A 6,744-nucleotide genomic window follows, 5' to 3' on the forward strand; every position below is an offset into this window, starting at 1 on the left:
AGTCAGTCAGTCTCAGGTGAGTTTACCTGTCAGTCAGTCAGTCTCAGGTGAGTTTACCTGTCTGTCAGTCAGTCTCAGGTGAGTTTACCTGTCAGTCATTCAGTCAGTCAGTCTCAGGTGAGTTTACCTGTGTGAGTTTACCTGTCAGTCAGTCAGTCTCAGGTGAGTTTACCTGTCTGTCAGTCAGTCAGTCAGTCAGTCTCAGGTGAGTTTACCTGTCAGTCAGTCAGTCTCAGGTGAGTTTACCTGTCAGTCAGTCAGTCAGTCTCAGGTGAGTTTACCTGTCAGTCAGTCAGTCAGTCTCAGGTGAGTTTACCTGTCAGTCATTCAGTCAGTCAGTCTCAGGTGAGTTTACCTGTCAGTCAGTCAGTCTCAGGTGAGTTTACCTCTCAGTCTCAGGTGAGTTTACCTGTCAGTCAGTCAGTCAGTCAGTCTCAGGTGAGTTTACCTCTCAGTCTCAGGTGAGTTTACCTGTCAGTCAGTCAGTCTCAGGTGAGTTTACCTGTCAGTCAGTCAGTCTCAGGTGAGTTTACCTGTCAGTCATTCAGTCAGTCAGTCTCAGGTGAGTTTACCTGTGTGAGTTTACCTGTCAGTCAGTCAGTCTCAGGTGAGTTTACCTGTCTGTCAGTCAGTCAGTCAGTCAGTCAGTCTCAGGTGAGTTTACCTGTCAGTCAGTCAGTCTCAGGTGAGTTTACCTGTCAGTCAGTCAGTCAGTCTCAGGTGAGTTTACCTGTCAGTCATTCAGTCAGTCAGTCTCAGGTGAGTTTACCTGTCAGTCAGTCAGTCTCAGGTGAGTTTACCTGTCAGTCAGTCAGTCAGTCTCAGGTGAGTTTACCTGTCAGTCAGTCAGTCAGTCAGTCTCAGGTGAGTTTACCTCTCAGTCTCAGGTGAGTTTACCTGTCAGTCAGTCAGTCTCAGGTGAGTTTACCTGTCAGTCAGTCAGTCAGTCAGTCTCAGGTGAGTTTACCTGTCAGTCAGTCAGTCAGTCTCAGGTGAGTTTACCTGTCAGTCATTCAGTCAGTCAGTCTCAGGTGAGTTTACCTGTGTGAGTTTACCTGTCAGTCAGTCAGTCTCAGGTGAGTTTACCTGTCTGTCAGTCAGTCAGTCAGTCAGTCAGTCAGTCAGTCTCAGGTGAGTTTACCTGTCAGTCAGTCAGTCTCAGGTGAGTTTACCTGTCAGTCAGTCTCAGGTGAGTTTACCTGTCAGTCAGTCAGTCAGTCTCAGGTGAGTTCACCTGTCAGTCAGTCAGTCAGTCTCAGGTGAGTTTACCTGTCAGTCAGTCAGTCTCAGGTGTGTTTACCTCTCAGTCTCAGGTGAGTTTACCTGTCAGTCTCAAGGGAGTTTACCTGTCAGTCAGTCAGTCAGTCAGTCAGTCAGTCAGTCAGTCTCAGGTGAGTTTACCTCTCAGTCTCAAGGGAGTTTACCTGTCAGTCAGTCAGTCAGTCAGTCAGTCAGTCTCAGGTGAGTTTACCTCTCAGTCTCAGGTGAGTTTACCTGTCAGTCAGCCTCAGGTGAGTTTACCTGTCAGTCAGTCTCAGGTGAGTTTACCTGTCAGCCAGTCAGCCTCAGGTGAGTTTACCTGTCAGTCAGTCAGCCTCAGGTGAGTTTACCTGTCAGTCAGTCAGCCTCAGGTGAGTTTACCTGTCAGTCAGTCTCAGGTGAGTTTACCTGTCAGTCAGTCTCAGGTGAGTTTACCTGTCGGGCCAGTCGTCCCGCCTCCTCTCTTCTCGCTCCCTCGATCGCTCCATGTCGCTCCTCTCTCTCCTGAACTTGTCCCGCCTCCTCCGGTCAAACTCGTCATCGCTGTCTCCCATTGGACTAGAAAGCACACGGAAATCTATACAAAAAAAAAATACAAAACCACAAAATGTCTCAATTCAAGTTTTATATATTTACTTTTTTTAAATACTGCTACTTGTTAAGCATGGAGTACATAGTTATTTGTTATAGTTATGTACGTGTGCTTATAGTTATACGTAACATGTAGGTCTACTGTTTGGGCTTTAATTGGCTATTTAAATAAGCACGGCATCATGTAACACTGTTGTGCAATAAATATACTGGCAGCTGATTCGCTGAGCACCGCCCAACACCTGTATCAAGAAAGATGTAACATAACTGTGAAATATATACATAGTAATTATAGTATTTACTGTCATTCTGCAGCTACTTTCATCTTTAATGCTGCTGTGTGTTTTTATATTATTTCACATTTTTAACACATGTGCTCTTTTTACTCATTATTTAATCTCTTTGCTCGAACTCAGTTTATTTCCAAAAAGGAAATGTTGAACATCAGTAGAATGTTTGTTTTTTAATACATTTTAAACACTTCAGATATTTTAGTTTTTGTTCACATTTACTAAACATTGTATTACAGAACATTAGCTTTTCCCTATTTTAAATTATTCCTATATTCTTTTGGAAAATTCAGGATTTTTTTCCAAATATTTGTTTCCAATCTTAAAATGTCTCATATTTTAGTTGATTTTTTAAATTATAAACTTTAAAACATTCGTGAATATGAATTGTAATTCGCTTAAAAATGTGTTCTCATGGTATAATATCCTGTTTCCTTTATCAACTGTCGGCTGGTCTAACTTACAGCAATACATCGGTTTCTATATTCAACATATGTTTGCGTTTTAATTCATTTTACAGATATTTATTTTTCATATTTTCTAATGGAAATTTCACACCACTGTTTGCATATGTTTAGGATTTTTTTCACATGTTCTAAACATTTTATAACAGAACTTCACATTAACCTAATTAATGATTAGTCTTCATTCATTTGAAGCCCAAACTAGTAGAGCTAACCAAACAGACCGGAGCTGGTTAGCATGTAGCTACACATTAAACCGGTGGAAATGTTAACTTTTAAACAGCCCGTTAGCTTATTTTCACCTTTATTACCTTATGTTTTAGTATTTTCACTTAAACCCAAAGTTAATGTTAGTTAAAATCAAATAATAAATATTAAAAACGAGCTAAAGCTAACGATAGCGTTTAGCAGCTAATTAGCTTGCTAGCATCGGAGCTAACCACACATGCTTATAATCGGGCTTTTATATCAACTTCTGCTCGAGTTCACTCTGATAATCGAGTAGCATAAACCTTATTAAAGAGTTTACCTGAAAGTCTGGAGGTTTATCTGGAGCTTTAGAGACTAAAACACTGAATAATGTTCCCGTTAAAAAACAACAACAAGGAGGAATCCCGCCGCCGGCCGAGAGCTCAATGGAAGCCGCGTCACTTCCGGTCCGCTCTATTTCTGGACGGATTACAATCAAAGACTGCCGCCACCTGGAGGTCGGGAGGAGAACAGCACGCGCGCTCATTGCATAGAAAGAAGTACAGGTTTTAATAACTAAATCCCCCTTTTAAGTGTCCTTTATTATTCTCAATATACATTTATTTTGATTATTATTGTTTTATGTATTTTATAGGTTTTTTAGGTCTTCATTTGTTCTTTTAATCTTTATTATTCTCATTATTTATTTATTTTATTATTTTAATTGTATTGTTTCATTTATTTTAGGTTTGCATTTAAAGGAGGGGGAACAGCACACACTTGTATTACATAGAAAGAAGTACAAGTGAAGGTTTTAATAACTACATCCCCCTTTTAAGTGTTCTTTCAATCGTTATTATTCTCAATATATATTTATTTAATTATTTGTATTTTTACAAGGTTTTATAGGTTTTTTAGGTCTTCATTTATATGTATTTATTTGATATCCCTTTCAATTGTTCTTTTAAAGGTAGGGTAGGTAAGTTTGAGAAACCAGCTCGAGATCGCTAGAATTTGAAAATACACAACCGGAGAAAATCTGCCACTTCCTCACAGAGCCCCTCCTCCAACACACACGAACGCGCACATGACCAATGAGGGCACGAGATAAGTTTGTGCACAGGCTGACAGGCAGGTCGGCCATCCAGTTCATTTTAGCCGGGCCGGCTCAGATGATTGGTCGTGCTTTTTACAGTACCACAGCTTCCACAGATGATATTTATTTATGTATTTGTTGTCAAAGCACTTCAGATATTCATTGCTATCTGGATGTTAAGAGCATTTCATGGAATATAACAACAAGTGTATCTCCAGCTGGTTTCTCAAACTTACCTACCCCACCTTTAATTAGCGACATCCACTTTTAAATTAGTCTTTTAATCTTTATTATTAATTTGTTTTATGATTATTGTTTTATTTACTTTTAAGGTTTTAATATTACTTAGTAAGTTTCTCTTTTGTCTTCTTTATTTATTAAATGAGAGTGATCATTTTTATTTTACTTTATTTGTATTATCACACCTTTGCATCTATTTGAAGTCAGGTTTGAGTAACTGTTTAACGTTCATTAAATCAGCTGCTGGTCCCTCTTTTGGTTTCAGGAGGAATATATCCATGAATCACTGAATGTGTGCATATCACCACCCTATCTGGTCTGACCTCTTCAACCCACTGTAATCCTGTTATTACTGGCAGGCTGCATTTCTGCTGTGTACACTGCGCCAATTTCTAAGCAATCTTTGAGATTTATAAGTTGACTAAAATGATTAAAAAAGGCCTGTTTGAGACTCCTCAGTGCACACAAAAACCTAACTTGGTGGCGTGATCATTATTATTTAGAGTCATTGCGTGCCTATTGATTTGAACACGATCCGTGTATCCATCACTTCCTGGTCTTCTCTAAAGAAGAGGGACCAATGAAAACGTTGTCATGTTGCCGTTGTTCAGCATGGAAACATTCATTAGCTAACAATGACATTATTGTTCTATTAATATAAAGGGAGGTCAGGTACTCTTTAAAACAGCTGCTAGTTATGGGTACTTTTTACTGAAGTACATTTCAAAGCCTCTTTACTTTGACTTGAGTAAAGAAGTTTAGTCAGTACTTCTACTTTCACCAGAGTATTTTTAAACACGAGTATCTGTACTTCTACTTGAGTACAGGATGTGTACTTCTACTTGAGTGAAGAAGTTTAGTCAGTACTTCTACTTGAGTAAAGAAGTTTAGTCAGTACTTCTACTTTCACCAGAGTACTTTAAACACGAGTATCTGTAGGGGAGACCAGGGATAGTTGCAACACTTTTTGGGTTTTTCCCCAATAAGTAAAAAACCATTTACAATAGGATAGCCATTTTGCTATATTATACATTATCAATATGTCAGCTACTGAAACAATGTATTTAAGATGTTTTTATGAAATAAGTACAGGTTGGAAAATGTATTTCAAAAAAAAAACTCAACTGTTACAACTGTCCTTGTGTACAGGGACAGTTGTAGCACATGCCAGGCACGGTTGTGACATGTTAATAACGGTTACCTTTTTTCACACTACATGACAAAAAATAGGGAAAGCAGTCAAATTCTAAGGCAACAAGATTTTAATGGGGTTTCACACATCCTCCAACAAACAATGAACAATTAACAGAACTTGAACAGAACTTAAAACAGAACACCAGAATTAATCAGATTCACAGTTGTGGCAGGTGTAAAAGGCACTTCCATCTGTGCAGTCCTTGTGTGCCCAGGCTTTACAGGAGCAACACTGCAGCCAGATCTCCTTGGACCTGGAGTAGCTCTCCAGGCACACAATGCAGTATTGGGCCTCATCTTCATCAGATGAGTCCTGTATCTTCTGCTTCTTGTTGGGTTTGTCTGACTCTCCAACCTCAGCCTCTTCTTATGGAACCGGTACAGGGTGACATGGCATATATCCAGGGACTTTGCCACTTCCCTGAATGATTTGCCCTCCTGAACTTAATTTGAGGCCCTCTGCAGCAGAGCAAGTGGCACTCCCCTGTCTGTCTTCCTCTTTCTGACATTTGACATACTGTAAACACACACACTTTAGGCCTACTGTACAGTATTTTATTCTGTTTATTTTTACAGGGACAATGCACACCAATCAACAATACAACTGTATGCTTGAATGAACAATTGATAATTCAAGCAAATGAGCCATCATTGTAAATGTGCCATGTTACAACCGTCCCGTTACAACCGTCCCGTTACAACCGTCCCGTTACAACCGTCCCAGGACCACCAGTCTTGCTTTCACCCCCTGTGAACCTGCTGATTGCTAGCTTGACCCATATTTAGCTAGTTATATGTGTAGCTTACAAAACAGTGATTCTAATAATACTAGTTTGGATTCCTAGACATTTGAACTCAAGACAGTATCCAAAAAATACATCATATCATTTTAGTTAATATTTTACCTCAGAAACACTTTTGCCGATATCTTACGCGAGAAATTCAAACGTGGCTCCGTTTTTTCTCATCGATCTCACCATCTAACTGCGCATGTGCAGAGTGAGTGTCATCACTCTAGCTTGTTTGTGATTGGAGATATTGAAGGTGTTACAACCAACCCGTGTTCCAACTGTCCCTGGTCTCCCAAAGTAGCTCCCAGTCTGAATGCACCTTGTCCCCAGTGCCCCCCCGCCTGCATGCAGAGAGAGAGACCCTCCCCCACATTCCCGGTACTGTGGGGGAGGGTCTCTCTCACTCACTCACTCACTCACTCACTCACTCACTCACTCACTCACTCTCTCTCTCTATCTCTCTCTCTCTCTCTATCTCTCTCTCTCTCTCTCTCTCTCTCTCTCTCTCTCTCTCTCTCTCTCTCTCTCTCTTCTCTCTCTCTCTCTCTCTTCTCTCTCTCTCTCTCTCTCTCTCTCTCTCTCTCTCTCTCTCTCTCTCTCTCTCCCCCCCCCCTGCCAATCTACTGCTC

The 6,744-nt window shown here is 40.3% G+C and overlaps 1 pseudogene; it reads right to left on the minus strand.

The window, feature by feature from the left end:
* The window catches only part of LOC117480840, a 41,031-nt pseudogene extending 37,785 nt beyond the window's left edge, over positions 1-3,246 (minus strand).
* Positions 3,247-6,744: the final 3,498 nt, after the last annotated feature.

This window comes from Trematomus bernacchii, unplaced genomic scaffold, assembly GCF_902827165.1.
Source record: "Trematomus bernacchii unplaced genomic scaffold, fTreBer1.1, whole genome shotgun sequence".
Lineage (NCBI taxonomy): Eukaryota > Metazoa > Chordata > Actinopteri > Perciformes > Nototheniidae > Trematomus > Trematomus bernacchii.